At 36.1% G+C, this 19,538-nt stretch overlaps 1 pseudogene; it reads right to left on the minus strand.

The window, feature by feature from the left end:
* Nucleotides 1-1,933: 1,933 nt before the first annotated feature.
* On the minus strand, nucleotides 1,934-16,206 carry LOC132135515 (condensin complex subunit 2-like; annotated as a pseudogene).
* Nucleotides 16,207-19,538: the final 3,332 nt, after the last annotated feature.

A 19,538-nucleotide genomic window follows, 5' to 3' on the forward strand; every position in this document is an offset into this window, starting at 1 on the left:
CTTTTATCTTTCAAAATCACATGTATAACATACATATAAAAGAAACCTCAAGTTCCAAAAAGAAGTTTTACGATTTAAATAAAAAATAACGATAATTAGTCACTGAAAAACAGTAACTTCATATTTACTGTTACCAGAGGTGGAAAGTAACGAATTACATTTACTCGCGTTACTGTAATTGAGTAGCTTTTTTGTGTACTAATACTTTTTAAAGTAATTTTTTAAATCTGTAATTTTACTTTTACTTAAGTATATTTTGTTTGAAGTATTGTACTTCGCTACATTTTAAAACACATTAATTACTGAGTAAAAAAAAAAAAAGAAAGAAAAAAATCGCTCCCTGGAAACTACGTCAGTAAATTATGGGGAGGGCAAACTGGCGCTAAAATCACAAGAAAGATGCAGACGGACAAAACAGGCGTTAGTGGTGCAGACACCGCTGAAAACGAAACCCCGTCATATTCTGAAGTTGAACTCGAAGGAAATGAAGTGAACCCTGGCCATATGTATGCTCTATTATGCAGTGTAAGCTGTATTTGCCTAGGAAGACCAAACTAGCAGCTTATAAAATCTCGACAAGACATCAACCATTCGCAAGAATGTAGAGGTAAGCTAAATAATTGCATCGTTGCATTGGTGGTTAAAATGAAGCTTTGACATTTTAGCAAGAGGTTTTGCACAAATTAGCTAAAAAGACAGTGGTGAGGAGTGTGCTATTTTTGTTTTAATGATGTCCGCGCGCATTTGCGTTCTTTCACTGTGTGATTCAGTCTCCTAAAATGCATTTAGAATGATCACAAAATTGAAGATATAGGGGCAGAAAATTCACATATTTATATAATTTCATATATTAAATCAAAATCACACAAAGAATGCCATCGTTTCCTCCCAAAATCATCATGAATATATACATACATATATATATATATATATATAACAGTTCAGTAAACAAGTTAATTAAGAGACTTGCGTTTTAGAAACCATATTGCCTTTTTAGCTCTATTTCTACAACAGAAAATAATTCCAAACACAGCCACCAAAGCACAGTTTTGCGTCTCTGAGCAACGTGACAGTGTTTCGTTCCTGAATGAATCAACCGTTTAAATGATTCGGTTCAATCGCAATGACTCACTTATTAACAGTGACTTGCTGACACATACTGGCCATTTTAATTTCACATTTAAAGTATCTTTTGATTTTTTTAAATAATTAATTTCTTATCATTTCAAATGAGTATTCAACATTTTATGTCTTGTATATCAAAACATTATTCATGCATTTGTAACTGCAGGTTAAATGCATTCTTGTCCTGCACTAAACAGTGTAATACATCTAAATGCCACTTCCAATGAATCTTCTTCATTTCCTCTGCATTAAAAGATGAGTTTGTTGATACTGATTTGCCTGGTAACAGCCCAAATGTTTTATTATTCTAAATAACTGATTCCTTTAATTAAAAACTAGTTTGAGATTAATAGACCTATCCCAGGGGTGTCAAACTCAGTTCCTGGAGGGCCGTAGCCCTGCAGAGTTTAGTTCTAACCCTGCTCCAGCACACATATCCTGTAGTTTTCAAATAAACCTAAATGATTAGATTAGCTGGATCAGGTGTGTTTAATTAGGGTTAAATCTAAACTGTGCAGGACTGTGGCCCTCCAGGAACTGAGTTTGACACTCTTGGCCTGTCCCATTTTGACTCCCTCCCACTGTTAAAATGTAACTAAGTAATTTTTACTCTGAGTAAAGTTTAAATGAGCTACTTTTTACTTTTACTTGAGTAGATTTTTAGACTGGTACTTTTACTTGTACTTAAGTAAAATTTCATTAATGTAATGGTACTTTTACTTGAGTAGAATATTTTTGTACTCTTTCCACCTCTGACTGTTACCAAATCAACTAAAAAAAGTTATTAAAACAGGCCAAACATCAAAGCAATCATTATTCATGCACTGCACCCTGTTTTCTTTTTGTTTTTTCTAGTACATGCTTGACAACTTTCAGCTTCACTCAGAAAAAAAAAATTGATCTAGTTCCCTGTACAACATTTTTAACATAATACTGACATCATCCTTCTCTTGAAAGGAGAAGAAACTGTTTTGGCCACACATACTGTAGGTATTTTACATGACATGAAGAACATATGAATCTGCATTTACAATTTGATACAAAAAGATTTTTGTATAAAATATCTGTATCAGTTTTCAGTGGCCTTGTTTAATGATGATATCTGTCATGTCGTCAATCTTGTGCAGCTCCAAGTTCTGTTGATGGAAATAAAAGCTTTTAGATTTACAACAATCAAATGTTGTGATAATTCAGGAGATCACAAATACGTAAATAGGGGTGGAATGATACATGTATTTGTATTGAACCATCACAGTACGGACATCTCGGTATCGGTGCATGAGGTCTTACAAGGAATACAGGTAATTCACCACCAATCCAGAAAGGGGCGCCCGAAGCAATGCAACTCTATTTGATAACCGGCTGCCAGCAGAAGAACAGCAAATGCCACGAGTTGAGCACTTGATAAGAAAGCCCTCTAAACAATCACCATGTGCTGACTCTGAATGCATCTCTCACAGACTGGCAAAGGAGTACACTAGTCAACATTTGAAGTGGATCAAAACCTTTCATCAAAGTTGTCCTAAAACCTAAAATCAAAATGTGTTCTTGTCTTAGGACAACTTTGATTAACTTTCTTGACACTTGCCACTTCAAATGTTGATTACTGTATGTATACTTTAAAGGCTTGTGCACTCAACTGTTTCTGAAATGGAGCTTTGTGCTCATGTATCCTGCCTCTCTGATTCGGCACAAATCAAAATATTCCATAATATTTCCATATTTGCAATGTAATGTATCTGAATGCCAAACAATTATCTATTATGTAAATTGTAGGCTTTGTATTTCAGTCGTGTTCCAGTGATGACACAAGGGGCACAAGCTGATGTTTGGTTCACTGTATTTTATTTTGATAAAGTACCAACTGTGCTGTCAAGTTAGCAGTGCTGGAACTGATATGTTTTCTATGTGTGTGTGTGTGTGTGTGTGTGTGTGTGTCTGCGCGATCACTTCATGTCTTTCCTTAAACCTGCAGAATCAACTTTAAACACTTATTTTCTTAATAATGCATCACCATATAAAGGTCTGCTTTTATTTGTGTACACTCACAATGAAAACAAAACATTGTGCTTTTGTAAAATAAAGGGCTGGGTGATTTTCCAGATTTTATCGATTAATTAGAATTCATTGTTTTGCCATTATTTTATTTTTTAGAAATCAAGGAATCGTTAGAAAAAAACGTGTGACGTGCTTTGTGAGGACCAGAAATATAGCACTAAGTGCCATTCACACAGAATGTGTTTTTGTGTTGAAAAAGATGCAACAAGGCAGTGGAAAAGGTAAAGCATGCAAGAAGATTGGAGTGAACTTTTTTTTTACTTGAGCGCCATGTTTTTAGAATGGAGTTTCATGCATGAGATGCTGCAAGAGACGTAATGCACAACAGTCAAACATCCATGGTTACACAGAAGAAAACTATATTAAAGCAGTGCAATTGAATAAAAAAATAAAAAATTAATAAAAACCTCTAAAGAACTACTACTGTATGTCTTATATTACGTTTGCATCATGGTGACAGGCTGAAAGCTGCTGTTTTTAAAAGAACATTTATAGTTGATAAAAGTCTACTGGTTTTACTGTATACCTTCAGTCATTTTGAATTATCTTGACTTTTGAGATTTTCTAAAATAATTTTCCTCTTATTATATCTGAACACATAATATGTATAAGACAAGTAAGTTTGTACAATATGTAGTTGTAGTTTTTGCATCTTTTTGCAAAGATATTTAGCAAGTGATTTGTTTAGCATTTACATCATGTTGACAACTTCATGTATGGTGCACTTGGAACAGAATTTTCTTTAACTTAAAAGTAACCTGAATCATGTTATAGCATTTTTTTATTTGACTAGTATTTTGACTAGTTTTTTATTTGACAAAAAATCGTAAAAAAAAATAAAATTGTCAAACATTCAGGGAAAATCTAGATTTACATTTTTTTTGCTAAATCGACCCAGCCCTATGTGTCACACTGTTTTTTCCCCCTTGTTTATCTGTAAACGAAATAAAATATATTTTAAGAATTTATTCCCTGTATTTATATATGTACTGCAGATATATATGATTATATATGTACTGCAGATATATATATATATATATATATATATATATATATATATATATATAGTACAGACCAAAAGTTTGGACACACCTTCTCATTCAAAGAGTTTTCTTTATTTTCATGACTATGAAATTTGTAGATTCACACTGAAGGCATCAAAACTATGAATTAACACATGTGGAATTATATATGGAATTATATACATAACAAAAAAGTGTGAAACAACTGAAAATATGTCATATTCTAGGTTCTTCAAAGTAGCCACCTTTTGCTTTGATTACTGCTTTGCACACTCTTGGCATTCTCTTGATGAGCTTCAAGAGGTAGTCACCTGAAATGGTCTTCCAACAGTCTTGAAGGAGTTCCCAGAGATGCTTAGCACTTGTTGGCCCTTTTGCCTTCTGTCTGCGGTCCAGCTCACCCCTAAACCATCTCGATTGGGTTCAGGTCTGGTGACTGTGGAGGCCAGGTCATCTGGCGCAGCACCCCATCACTCTCCTTCTTGGTCAAATAGCCCTTGATGCCTTCAGTGTGACTCTACAATTTTCATAGTCATGAATATAAAGAAAGTTTGTGTCCAAACTTTTGGTCTGTACTGTATATATATATATATATATATATATATATATAACAATGTAATAATATTTAGTATTTTTGCACATAAATGAAATTTTTAATTTATATTACTGTCTGTTCAAAATAAATGAAACCGAGCATAGTAAATTTGTTGTTTTTCTTTCTGTTGTACTGGAATTGTATCAAACCATGACTCCTGAACCAAGGTACATACCAAACCATGACATCTGTCTACCGTTCCACCCCTAAAACATGTTTCCTCTTGTAAGCTACAAAACATTTAATGCATAGTAATGCAAGACAAATAATCAGAAACAACAGACAACATGCTAATATTAAATTCACACTTAAATTTAAACAGACCTCCATCTACATTAGTTTTTGGAATCATATATAGCAGAAAATACCCACTTTCTCTTTAGCCAAGTGCAGAAGGGCCACAAAAGCCAAAGGAACTGAGAGATTGCTAGCCATGGTGGAGGGAAGCCTGGAGGAAAAAAGAGAAAAGAGAAATGTATGTACAGAATACGGATACATTTTTTTTTAGATCCTTAGTATTTCTTCCATGCGAGCAGGAACAGTGAAAAGATACATGGTGCCAAATTTTGAAAAACTGTACCTTTGTACAAGATTCCTGACAGACTGGCTGAATGATTTTTCTCTAGGTACTTCTGCTGTGTCCTCACTGTCCACCTGCTCGAAATGGTCATTTAAGTATTTAATGTAAAAAAACATAAATCAACTAGTCAAAATAAATGTGCAATAATTAAGAAAAAAAAGGGTGACTTCTAAAGTTAACTAAAAACACACTGAAAAATACAAGAGCTTTAAGCCAAGTTCAGACTGCACGATTTTAGCCCAGTTTTTGGTTTTGAGAAATCGCCGACAAATGCCCGAAATCACAGGCAAATCTGTGCTCGTTCACGTGAGTGACAATCACGCAGTGTGAATGAGCAAAGACGCGTTCTGAGAAAATCGCCGAACTGTCGGCGATTCAAAATCATGCTGTCTGAAAAGTGTTCCGACTGAAAACTACATCAGTGATGACCGACAGCCAATGAGAGAGCAAGATACAGAGCAGCGGGAGTTCGGGGAGGAGTGGAGTCTATAGACCACAATATCAGCAAGCAGTGGCGGATCTAGAAAATTTTGCATGGGGGGGCAAAGGGGTGGCAAGAGGTCTTGGCAGGGTGGCAGGGGTACATGGAATCCCTATATATGAATTGCTTTAAAAAAAAACACTTTTAAACTACAGTAGTTATTGTTTAATCATGCCCTTACACACTACAACGTTTTTTAATTCACAACACACACACCAGTTATGTTTAGACTACTTAATTCTATTGTATTTGTTATTTCCCCAGTTGTAACCTGGTTTCATTGCTGTGATATCTTAGAGGAATTGGATTTAATAGGACTGCTTAGGCTTAGCTAATCAAATGATAGATCTCCTAACTGGCACTGTATTGTGTGTTGTAACGTAACAGCCCAAACTAAAATTGGGTATTTTTATTTAAAGTAATTAATTAATTATTAAAGCGATTTAAGGGAATAAAGAAAAAGAAAGGCTTGTTGTATTAGTGAAATAATTGTAACTATTTGCAACTAATATTTTATTTTTAATTTACATAAATGAATCAAGAAAATTATAGCATATTTTCAATTCAAAAAGGCAAAATTTAATAAATAAATAAAAAAAGTTGAACTTTTCTATTGTAAAACAGTCAAATATTAAATTATCTACTTACATTTTACCAGGCATTTGTTAACTTATTTAATAATTTTGACATTGATGAGCTAGACTGCTGAACTTTTAGTCTTCCTAACAACAAACAGAGCGTTGCGTAATGTAGTGCATCAGAGCAGCATCAATAATAATATCAAGTGAATCTCTTATCTGCATCTTAAGTTTATTGCCAATAATAATGACAGGTTTGCAAACGTGAACTCGGTGAGCTCGCGCAAAACACATCTTCAGCACAGCGACTCATTTAAACGCCTCTGATTGGCCGATGTGATCAACAGACATGTCTGTGATTGGCTACAATGCTCAACGTTGCAAAAGCACGTCAAAAGTACCTTTAATGCAAAGGGAAAAATATAAATAAAAATGTAATATGCACTGTTCATGATTAGTTAATCGCGGCCGCTGTAATCTTATTCACATTTGTTTTTCTGATGAATTGTTTTGCTCTGTGAGAAAGACAATTTAACAAAATATTCGGGGCTTTACTAAAAACTTTCGGGGCTTAAGCCCCATTAGCCCAGCCCTAGCGCTGCCCCTCAATATTTTATATTTTTTATTAAGCTGTTCTTGTCTTTGCTAAAATCAAAATCAGGCTAATCAAAGAGAAGAGTGCTCTTACAAATCACGAGGGAGCGATTTGACCGCTGATTTTGCCTAACGTAATAGACTCGCTCTTTTTGCTGATGCTGAATCGTCTTTAGCATACAATACATTCATTACAAATGTAACTTTAAGTTAAACGTGTGTTTAAACTACACCTGGGGAAACTCACTTCACCTTCAGAGGATCTGTCCGGGGCAGCTCAGTCTCTGGTTGCAGGGCCACCGCACCGAAGCAGACTCGCTGTGTGTATGAGCCAGACTGAGCGAACGCCGCTCTGCACGTTTGAATCAGGGACGTAACTAAGTATTTGAGGGGCAGGGGGGAAGGGCGAATAATACATTTAAAATGCATGTCGTCATATATATCACATACACAAACGATGTGTCGCCAAATATAATATCACATACACAAACGCAAATAAAAATGTAATTCATTTATTTGACAAATTCAATTCCTTAAGGCCTCTCCTCAGGAGGTTAGACCCTAATTTGTTAGCTACTGTAAATGAAGAGATATGAAATAGCTAGATCTTATCAATAAACATTTATTAATTCATAGCCTAATGCAACAATTACATAATTAAACTCTCAAAACATTATAATTATGACATTTCATTTTTAAATTTTCATGTAAAAGTCTAAAGCTAAAAAATACTTTTCTTGCCTTTCATTTCAGACGTCTGCTTCTAGGGGCCGTTCACATATCGCATCTTTTTCGCGCTCAAGGTCTTTATTTCAATCGTAGGTGCGCGGCCGCGGTGAGCACGCTCATAATGGAAGCAACGTGGTGCGCTACTTTTTCCAGGCGGGTTTTTCCTTCTCATCTCCAGAAATATATCTAGTAGTAAAGCTAATGCGAGCCGAGGTGAGGCTAGAAATCAATTAATCCTTTGCTGATACTTCTTCGTCGTCATCATGGAGAGCGCAGTTTGGTTGCATAGCAACGACAGACGCCATGGAGCGCAAGCGTTTGGTCCAGAGCCGTTGAAAAACATATTTAACGGCTCTGGTTTGGTCTAAAACGGCGCCCAGTGACGGATGGTAGTTTCGAAATGTAGTTTGCGTTCCAAACAGAGTTGTTTGCGATTCTTCCTATTGTAAAGTCATTCAGTGTGAAACCTTCTGTCGCCGATCCATCGTGCAGTGTGAACACAGCAGTGAATGAATGCTGGCTAAGATAGTCATGCAGTGTGAAAAGAACAGTGATCCGACTACTTTGAAAATCGTGCAGTCTGAACTCGGCTTTACTAAGCTCAGAGAGTTACACTTACAAACCTTTGCTGTTTTTTCAGGACTCTCTTTTAAGAGACCCCACATAGTGGTCTTCAGCTTCTTCATGTCCATCTGCTTGGCCATCTTGGCATAGTTTATCTCAATAATGTTTACCTAGAGCAAATAACAAATACAATTAATGAATGCATTGTCCATCCAAAACAACTGAAATAAGAGCTAATAATAACAACTGTATAGTGTAGTGTAGTGAAGTAGCCCAACATCTCTACTCTCATCTTACCTTGTGAGGCTCGGGGACGAGACAGTCCTCTCCGTATGTAGAGATGTCATCTGTGTCCAGAGAGAAAGGGTTCTGTTGGTCAGTTTGGGATTCATTGGATCCTCCAAAGCCTTCAGCATCCTCACTGTGCCCTTCCTGTTAACAGAAAAATACTAACTGTTAAACAGACCATCTTCATGACTACATAATGACATGTAGAAGTACTGTGTGGTGTACCTGAAGACCAGGACAGAAGTTGGCAGTTTCATTGGCGTTGTTGTAGTCATATTCTCCTATGTCATCACCCAGCTCTCCCGATAATCTCTTCTTTCCCTTTGCACTGAGCTGGAGTGAGAAAATAATCATAGACATATTAGAAAGATAACTAAAATGAACCAATCTGCCAGTCAAACTCCTTTGCAGCCTTCTTCTAATGTTGTTTTAAATTTGCCACAACCAATATTCTGAAGTGTTCACATTAATGCAGACAGGAATATTAAACATTCATGAATTTACTGTGTTGGAGGGTTTGAGGCTGAGCTGTGACAGATTACTGGGTGGATATTGGAAGTCAGCTGGAAGCGTGGTTTTCTTATTGCTGCTGTTCAAAGCTGATTTACTAATAGTGGTAGCTGCCTGGAAATAACAAGAATGTCATTGTCAGTTTTTTTTTTTTTCGTAATCTGCTGCTTACTTTTAAAAGCTTAAAAAAAGTCTATAGGGATTAAATAGCATTGTATGAATTGCCATTATAAAGCTTTTGTCATGAAAATATATGAGAATTAACAAATGCAAACGTACTTATGAAGTAATTATGAAGTAATTATGAAAGTTGATATCTCCTTTAAAGTCAATTATGAGAGGATTCTTTGGTGCTTGCTTCCGTTCTTTGTGATCCTCTAGACAGGATAAATTAGAAATTGTGTATAAAAAAAAAAAAATAAAAAAAAATAAGAAAGTGATAAAATCAACAATAGGATATATACACTCAAAGGGTAATCTATGACTTACGTCTATGTCCAGGTTTGAAGAGCCAGTAACCAGGCCCGACCCAGGTGGCCATGGTCCTGGGACTGAAGTACGAATATTCTCTGGGCTGATCAGACAACTGTTGACACATGGTGGCAATATCCACCTTGCCAATAGGAATAACGCCTCTGTTAATAACGCAAATACACCTCACAGTGAATGGACAACAAAACAGCACAGAAGATATTTTGATGCAAATAAAATGGGTTATTCTAAATAGTCAGAGATATAAAATACAACATGACAGTGTAGCAGCTAAGGTCAGGTCAAGCTTAGGATTGACAGTCTTCGGAGTGAAGTCTAAATAAGTGAAAATTTACAATATTGAGCCATAAGTATTCAACAGAGTGTGAAACAGTCTGTTTGCAATGCAGAAATTAGCAAACACTTTGGTGCCATACATGTAAGTACTAACCCTTTCTGAGGGCTTTTTGAATAAGCTTCTCTGTGTTCCTTAAACTCCTCACAGTCTCCTTGTCTGCCCTCCTCCACGTCTACATCTGCATCAAAATTATCCCCAAAATCTGGACCCTCATCCTCATCTGGCTCAATGTCTGCATTGACATCGAATGCATGCTCTCCCTGCTTCATCTTCACAAGCAGCTGGTTGAGGTTTGTGCTCTATATTGACAATATGAAAGAGAATCACAACAATATAAAACACTTGAAATCACACTTACACTACTTTAATAATTTAATACAACCCGAATTCCGGAAAAGTTGGGACGTTTTTTACATTTTAATAAAATGAAAACTAAAAGACTTTCAAATCACATGAGCCAATATTTTATTCACAATAGAACATAGATAACATAGCAAATGTTTAAACTGAGAAAGTTTACAATTTTATGCACAAAATGAGCTCATTTCAATTTTGATTTCTGCTACAGGTCTCAAAATAGTTGGGACGGGGCATGTTTACCATGGTGTAGCATCTCCTTTTCTTTTCAAAACAGTTTGAAGACGTCTGGGCATTGAGGCTATGAGTTGCTGGAGTTTTGCTGTTGGAATTTGGTCCCATTCTTGCCTTATATAGATTTCCAGCTGCTGAAGAGTTCGTGGTCATCTTTGACGTATTTTTCATTTAATGATGCGCCAAATGTTCTCTATAGGTGAAAGATCTGGACTGCAGGCAGGCCAGGTTAGCACCCGGACTCTTCTACGACGAAGCCATGCTGTTGTTATAGCTGCAGTATGTGGTTTTGCATTGTCCTGCTGAAATAAACAAGGCCTTCCCTGAAATAGACGTTGTTTGGAGGGAAGCATATGTTGCTCTAAAACCTTTATATACCTTTCAGCATTCACAGAGCCTTCCAAAACATGCAAGCTGCCCATACCGTATGCACTTGTTATGCACCCCCATACCATCAGAGATGCTGGCTTTTGAACTGAACGCTGATAACATGCTGGAAGGTCTCCCTCCTCTTTAGCCCGGAGGACACGGCGTCCGTGATTTCCAACAAGAATGTCAAATTTGGACTCGTCTGACCATAAAACACTATTCCACTTCGAAATAGTACAATTTAAATGAGCCTTGGCTCACAGGACACGACGGCGCTTCTGGACCATGTTCACATATGGCTTCCTTTTTGCATGATAGAGCTTTAGTTGGCATCTGCTGATGGCGCGGCGGATTGTGTTTACCGACAGTGGTTTCTGAAAGTATTCCTGGGCCCATTTAGTAATGTCATTGACACAATCATGCCGATGAGTGATGCAGTGTCGTCTGAGAGCCCGAAGACCACGGGCATCCAATAAAGGTATCCGGCCTTGTCCCTTACGCACAGAGATTTCTCCAGTTTCTCTGAATCTTTTGATGATGTTATGCACTGTAGATGATGAGATTTGCAAAGCCTTTGCAATTTGACGTTGAGGAACATTGTTTTTAAAGTTTTCCACAATTTTTTTACGCAGTCTTTCACAGATTGGAGAGCCTCTGCCCATCTTTACTTCTGAGAGACTCTGCTTCTCTAAGACAAAGCTTTTATAGCTAATCATGTTACAGACCTGATATCAATTAACTTAATTAATCACTAGATGTTCTTCCAGCTGAATTTTTTCAAAACTGCTTGCTTTTTTAGCCATTTGTTGCCCCCGTGCCAACTTTTTTGAGACCTGTAGCACACATTAAATTTTAAATGAGCTAATTAAGTAAATAAAAGTGTAAAATTTCTCAGTTTAAACATTTGCTACGTTATCTATGTTCTATTGTGAATAAAATATTGGCTCATGTGATTTGAAATTCCTTTAATTTTCATTTTATTAAAATTTAAAAAACGTCCCAACTTTTCCGGAATTCGGGTTGTACTTTTTCCAGCAAGGACACATTAAACTGATAAAAAGTGAGAGTTTAGACATTCATAATGTTACAAAATATTTCTAAATAAGGATTTCTACAAAAGATTACAAAAAAAAATGCTTTTGAATTTCAAATAATTCTGAAAGAAAAAAAACAACAACAATAAAACATTCAAAAAATGTTCACCTGCTCAGGAGTCCATCTAGTAAAGGAGAAATCATTTAAAGATGGACAAACTGGCCTGTCCTCTAGTGTCTTTAGATGACCTGGAAGAATCAAAAAGGCATGATTACATTCACTCATGTTGTCAAACAACTCAGTGTGGTTGTAGCTCACAACACATGTAGAAACATTTAAGCTATGAATACAGAATATTACTTAGTAAACACAAAAGTAAACTGTCCCATGACTTTGAACACTCTGTGATGTTCAAAGCTGATTTATCTATAAACGTTGAGGCAGGAACATGTTGATGGGGCACCTGCACAGGTGGCAGCTGTGACTTCAGCAAGGTCATATGTGAAGGAAAGTGCAGCTCACAGCGACGGTCTTCACTGAACAGCACAGAGAGGAACACTCCTGCTGTACTGTTCTCATCGAAGGAAGCAGATATGCGCTGGAACATGGGGTAGACCTGCGCAAAGAATGTTTCAGGGATTCCTGTAGATTATGCCACCTTCAAAAATGCTTGGGGATCCCACAACAAGTTAACATTTAAGAAATAAACCCAAGAAATTTTTCGGACACTTTTCAGTATATGTACTGTACAGGAATTCTCAACTACTTGATTGTTATGAATTCTCAACTACTTGGTTATTATTTACCTTCTTTTTAACGCAAGAGTGGGAGCGGCCATTTGTAACCTGAATGTGCGAGGCATCCTATTTTAGTTATTTTTAGCTGGACAAAGCAGCAGGTTATGCTGCTCGATATTGCAAACTGGTATTTCTTGTTATTTTAATGCATACATGCAGTAAAACAATATATATATATATATATATAAAACATCTGAACATAACGAACCAAATGCACATTGACGGATCTTCTTTCATCTGTTCTGCAAAATGTAAACAAATGTATATTTCTGCAAGCGTAAATATTGTGGAAATCATTATTAATTGTGTCTAGGCATAGGGGGGTCGTCATGTGACACACAGCAGCCACAGCACATTGGCAAATTATTATTAAGAATAATATTTTTTTTTTTTTCATTTTTATTAGAAACATTCCCAGAAGCATGAACTATATAATTAAATATCTGGATTCTCACTTTTCATAAATTGTTAATAATTATAATATGCGATGGTCAAAGTAGCCTAACTATGTAATTTATTATAAAAACCTGTCTGTTTACTTAAGTAATATAGGTGTCATGACTCATGCCATAACATATTTTTAATACGAATTGAGAGAATTCGCCAGAAAGAGGTATTCCGTCAGTAAGCAAGTGAAGGAAGCACCAGCCTTTCAGCGATGACTCATTGGAACACCTCTGATTGGCCAATGCTTTAATAAGCTTAACAGAATCTTGTGTGATTGGTTATAATGCGCACTGCTGTAAAAACGCGTCTGTCTCTGGCTCACCGCCAGCGAGCGAACACAGATCTGAATTTAGCAGCTAATGATATGACTCGCTGAGTTCTCACGCCGGTGTGATTGTATCTAATATAGAAAATATGAATCGGCTATTTTTTCTCTTTTGGAAGCTGCATTCAACTTGGTTCCCCTCTGTTATAAGTTACACGTACAACAAACACATGTCATAGTGGTATCGTGTATTGTAATCGAGTGTAGCCCAAGTTATTCCTGTTGAACCGTAGACAGCGCACGCGGTGTTCATCCAATACAGATCTTCATCGCAAGCAAATAATAGCCATTGCAGATTTGCTTTCAATTCAGTGCAGATCAAGCCACGTCTTCAACGCTCTTTCTGTTTCTTAAACGTTACAACTCTGAGTGAACAGTTTCAAACGCTCAGCGCGCGCGGCAGGATACTGGACCCATCATTCAAACTGATTCATGAACCAATTCAATGGCTAGCCAACTGGTTTGAACAAGCCTTTGAATTGACTCAAAAGCATGAATCATTCGCGAATGGGCATCGCTCATTGCCCAGAGAAAAGTAGACGGCGCGTTTGGATCAAACTGAAGCATTTATAACATTTATTGCCTTAAGATAAAGTAAGGAGAGGAGCGTGGCCCACAGTAACGAAGTAAAAGTACATATTTTTCCCAAAAAAATTACTGAAGTAAGAGTAAAAGTACCCATCTTTAAATATACTCCAAAAAGTATTAGTTACCCAAAAAATTTACTCAAGTAAATATAACGAAGTAAATGTAACTTGTTACTACCCACCTCTGAGTAATAGTGTGCAGGGTCCTAGGACAGAGTATGACAATATTCATCCTCCAGAAAGACAACAGTCACCTCTCTGACCTAAAGAAAAAGCCAAAAAAAAAAAAAAGTCTTGTGTTTTCTACATTATTGCAATATTCAAGCAAACCCATGACATAGATAAATACCCACTCTCTTTTGGTTTGGTCTCAGATAAGCCTCCCAGGACTCTGTAAGCATCAGCGTGGACCGCATCCACCCTCACTGCATAGATTTTTGTGCTGGCATCCAGGGTCCCCGCTGCCACCTAGATCAACCCACAAACACAGCTGCTATATTGTTTCAAATAAAGCATGTAAACTTGTGTTTAACACAAATTCAATTAGTTTCTAACTTGAAGTTGAGCTCTGAGTCTTTCTGTCTGAGAATGTCTGCCATGTAATCAATGAGGTGTAGACCAAATGCATTCTTTGTGGTAATTTTCTGCAAAGGTAAGGCAACAAGTCATAGTCCTGCTGCACTTCAGATGCACACAAAACAGGAAATCAGTAAATGCAGCGTACATGAATATCAACTCACATTTTCAGTAGAAAGTTTTATGCAGGTTGAATAAGATATCTATGGATTTTGTAGGGATTTTACTAATCCCTACCAGCAGAGAGCACCATCGATTTACATTCAAACTGCTGTCCTAAAATAACACGATTTGAATCAAATCAGTCAAACGGGACTCGTTTTTATGTTATGTCTAATAAATTAATGCTTACTTCAGATGTTATCTGCCGTGTTTATGGTCTTTTGGGGCAGGATACGCGATATATTTAAATTGTTTAGGTGGGTGTGTCTGCTGCGCACTGATGAGACAGGTAGGCCTATCGATCCAACACAAAATATACCTTATTTCTTTGTGAACATAATTATTCAGGAATTATTAAACAGGAACGTATTAGTATCAGAAATGGATTTTAATATATTACAATGAATAATAAAATTATGCTGTTAATATTGATCTATAATGAAATGAAAAGCTTAACTTACTATCTGGTAAAATAAAGCTTTATGTCTTTAAATCCGTACTGTAAATAGGCAATTATTTCTCTGAATAAATTCAGATTTCAGAACGAACACTTTGTCGTTTGTTATATGTTTTGAGGTCGTGTCCGTCTGATGTTTATCATGTTCATTGATGCTCACTACTGTAATTAACGTAGGTTTTTAATAAGTAGGGGAAGTAGTTCCCGACATTTAAAAAATAACCGTTTACATGCCTAGGGTGTTTGCATTGTAATAATGTATAGAGATACTTCATATTTATAAACGCTGACTTGTTAGGTGATGTTTTCTCATTAAAATCATACAAATTCCTATTAATCCAATGGAACATTGACGCACAGATTACCAATATGGCGGCGCGGCGGCTTCACTTTAATGACGTCATGAGCAATCCAGTTCTATATTATAGATCAGTGGATTGCACGCATACTTTCATTTTATTCCACAATAACGGTCAAACTCAGTACAATACATATTTTATCTGATTAGATAAATTAGATTATAAATTAGCCTTTATTTATTTTCTTTAATTAGTATGCGTTAAAATGTAAACGTGAATTATAAACATATCTGAAGTAATGCCATTGAATAATGAACTTTATTCTATTTCTGTAGATTTCAAGAAGGTAATACGGGAATTCAGTAGATAATGCAATATGAGATAGCGGCATCATACCAGCCTCTGTAGCATCGTATTGTTGCCCGGCCTAAACTACAAAACTAACGGAACTGTCCATTACTCCTAGTATTTCAACCTAATGATTAGAGTGTCAACCCGGCAAGATTCCAGTCTGACAGTCTGGTTACCACAAGGTCAGCTAGTTTCTTCTTTTTCTTCTATCCCACCATAATTGGGCGGTACTGCTCCTTCACTTTCTCTATGACCATCATGGTTCAGTACCATATCAATCCTCACCGTGATCGCCAAGTGCAACATGTTTTTGCATGTTTTTTTTTGTTTTTATTTTTATTTCAGTTAACGACAATGTTTTTTCCCACCTAGTTTTCGTTCGTTTTCATTAACGATTTTAATAACATTGGACCCCCCCCCCCCCCCCCCCCCAAAAAAAACCCTGATATTTCTGTCCCTTTGGGGGGTATTGGGTCTTCATTCCCAGTACCCTTTGTAATTCGAACTGTGCAGGCATGTGAATATTAATTTCTAATTCCCCATTTATTAATTCAAGACATGTCATAATAGCAACACTATGAATGCAAATTGAATGATTTCAATTAGCTAAGTAGCCTATACGTTTTAATGAAAAGCATATATATATATATATATATATATATATATATATATATATATATATACCCCATTATTTACAATAAGTATTAAATAAATAAAAAAATAACACTAATAACAACATGCCACTTGGGAACTTCTGTGCCAATTCTGGGGGTACATTTAACCCCAAGGGTCTATGTATGTATTGTTTGTATATTAAAATAAAAACTAAAATTTTTACTTCACAAAATGTTAAAATGTGACCACAAATCCTTGTTTAGAAAAGCACCTGTAGACACAAAAACCTGTAATATTCAGTATAATCCCTGATCTATCAGTGAGTATAATACAATATCATAGATCACTATTTTCCAGAGACACAAAATTAGATTAACCTCAAAACTGTTTTGACTGACTAAATATCACAAATGTTGACATTATGATGAATTAGCAAAATAGCCATTAATCAGAAGTGTTGCGATTAGATTTTGTGCCATCTACAGATAGGAAAAAAATTGCATCTTACCCTATATTATATTATATTATGAATCTTGTAAAACTATCATTTAGTTTAAGCCTTTAATTTTTCAATAAATGAATGATGGTTATTGGCGTGATAGACACCTTCTGAAGTGACCTCAAAGATTTGATTTAAAAGAACAGTTGTGTTAAGGTGATAAATATAAAATTGAATTTTCATCTTGACATTTTTATTGGATTGGAGTCACAGATAAAAGCAAAATTCCTTCGTTTACCTCTATTTAACAGTGCACTATATAAAAGGGCTTTATCTGCTATATTGCACCTTGAGGTCTGCATTGGTAACCTGCCTGGATAAGAGGCAAATACCTGCAGTGTGGTTACTGTGATATATTTTAAATGGATTGCTTGAGGATTCAATCGAACTATCAAGAGAATATCTTCCTCCAATCCTGAAAAAAACCAAACAGGCTAGAGAGGGAACAAGTGCGCACATGGCCTGTGTATATCATTAACTATGGCATTTACCCACGTTAAATGTCAGTAAGGCTAGCTGGTGGGATTGATCGTGAATGAATTTGCTGATGATATAGCTGTATGGGACTACTGACTGCAATATGAACATAAACACATTGTGAATTAATGCTTATTTGGCTTTTCTTTCCGTGCTTGTTTTTTTTTTTATCTTCAGCTACTCTGTCTTTGTTGTTTCCGTCCACTTTCTTTCTTCCTTCCTTGACACAGAACCATATAATCTCATATATACTCTTTTTCCTGTGAGCTAGTGGGTTAAGGAGCTTATTTTAACCTTAAAATCAACTGATGTGTACTAAAGCAAAGTATGAGCCTGCTAACATTGACTCTGGAGGCAGCACCGTTTCACGCCACAGAGACCCAGCTCCTGCAGTCCTGCAGATAAAGATACACATTGATTTTTATTTGGACTGTGAATAGCTTGAGGAAGGAATGTGCCTGAAGGTCTTTCCTTTCTGAGTCAGCTGTGTGACGACCTCTGGTCAGTCTTATGATTGACATATTCATTATACTGCATATGTTGCTACAGCAAATCTCTAAGGATCCACACTGCTAATCTATTAATGCAGGAGCTGATAATGAGACCTCCAAAGATTTACAGGGTGAATCAAGGACCACAAGGTTTTTCGCAGTGTTAAAATGTAGCCACTTTAGAGTGATAGAAACAAAATTAAAGCCATTCACAACAGGTAGAAGGAGAAGATGAAGGCGTTGAACTCCCAAGTAACAGCAGACAGGAATTTATTTATTTATTACACAGATCTAGTGGAGTAAGCCTGTGGTTTAAGGTGAGAACCGCATAAAAGACATTTCAGAATTGTTTATGATTGGCATCATCTTCTCCTGACACTGCCTTCAGTTAGTCCAGGAAGAGAGCGAGATGGCCTTGAATTTGGTATTTGAAGTATTTTGGTATTTGAAGTCTTAATCAAATGAAATATCTTGGCATCCATGTGTTTAGCCTGTTGTAAATATCTTAATATCCCCTTCTTATGTCTTGGCACAGTGCCAATTTATACTTAAAAACACAGACACACTGTTCTATATATGTAGAGTTGAGGACAAAAAGTTTGAAAATACGATGGAACATTCTAAGACTTGCTGCAAACCTTATATCAATTACATAAAATATATTTATTACATTGTTGTTGTTTTCATTGTGGCTTCAGTAATTTCCTAATTTCCTGCTCTACTAGTTTGGTCATGTACTCTTTTTCCCCTGACAAGTTTCTGGGGGAAAAAAAAGGATAGGCTTGACTGAATTACTTTGGATAAATTATCATATACAGTTGTTTTATGAGCTATATCAATATATATATATACCTAAATAAAAAGTGTGGTGGACAGGCTTCATTCATCTCATTTGACAATGTTTTCTTTGTAAGTATGTTAAGTATGTTGATTGTGATCTGCATGACTTTGAATGAAGTCTTTACTATGAAAAAGAATACAACAGCGTTTTTACTTACATTGTAAGTTCAAGTTAACAAGCATACAAGTTGGGTTGGAGGTTGGAGCATGCGCACTGTAATGACCATGAAATTGGCGCATGTGCAATGAAGCACGCCAACACCGAACAGACAAAGGAGCCTCACCCTAACTGTGGTGGATACGGTGAATAAGCAAAAGTCCCAAAAAGTCAGCGTACTCCTTTAACTTGCACTTAAATTGCTCGTTTTGTAACATGTTTTGTGTTAACAATTAAAAATGTTAAACATAGAACATTTAAAGTATTTAGGACCGGTTGAATGAGATTTCAGAGATCTCACTTTGAAGTTTTTTTTTTCTGCCTATACTCATTTAATTACTTTTTTTAAGAATGAGTATGGCTAAAGTTACAAATGTGTTGCTGCTGTCTAACCTGGACCAAAATATCAAGCATGTATTAGTTTTTTTTAACCTTGTGATGCTGTTTAAAACACATTTTTAGTCAACTGAACGCACTTTATTAAGTCAAGTGAAAATAACATTAAAAGTT

Source organism: Carassius carassius, chromosome 4 (genome assembly GCF_963082965.1).
Source record: "Carassius carassius chromosome 4, fCarCar2.1, whole genome shotgun sequence".
NCBI lineage: Eukaryota > Metazoa > Chordata > Actinopteri > Cypriniformes > Cyprinidae > Carassius > Carassius carassius.